The sequence below is a fragment of the Nanorana parkeri genome, unplaced genomic scaffold (assembly GCF_000935625.1).
Source record: "Nanorana parkeri isolate BGI_ZX_2015 unplaced genomic scaffold, ASM93562v1 scaffold16613, whole genome shotgun sequence".
Taxonomy (NCBI): domain Eukaryota; kingdom Metazoa; phylum Chordata; class Amphibia; order Anura; family Dicroglossidae; genus Nanorana; species Nanorana parkeri.
The window spans coordinates 1-309 of NW_017322649.1; the positions used below are offsets into that span (position 1 = coordinate 1).

The 309-nt window shown below is 50.8% G+C and overlaps 1 non-coding gene across 1 annotated transcript; it reads right to left on the reverse strand.

Annotated features, from left to right (window-relative positions):
- Positions 1-52: 52 nt before the first annotated feature.
- Positions 53-125, reverse strand: TRNAK-CUU. The gene has a single exon. It is a non-coding gene; the product is annotated as a tRNA-Lys (tRNA).
- Positions 126-309: the final 184 nt, after the last annotated feature.

The following is a 309-nucleotide window of genomic DNA, read 5'->3' on the forward strand; positions in this document are numbered from 1 at the left end:
ACAGATTGTGCTCTGATCTTTTTGGGTGACCTAGAGTATGGTAAAATTGGATCGCCCAACGTGGGGCTCTAACCCACAACCCTGAGATTAAGAGTCTCATGCTCTACCGACTGAGCTAGCCAGGCAATTGAAGGGGCTGGTGTTTGCAAAATTTATGGAAGGTGGAATACATTAGGCATAGCCTGTGTTTCTATCCCACGGGGAAGATGAAGAAAAGGTTGATTTCCATGACCGGGAATCGAACCCGGGCCGCGGCGGTTCGATTCCCGGTCTCTGTGGCGCAATCGGTTAGCGCGTTCGGCTGTTAAC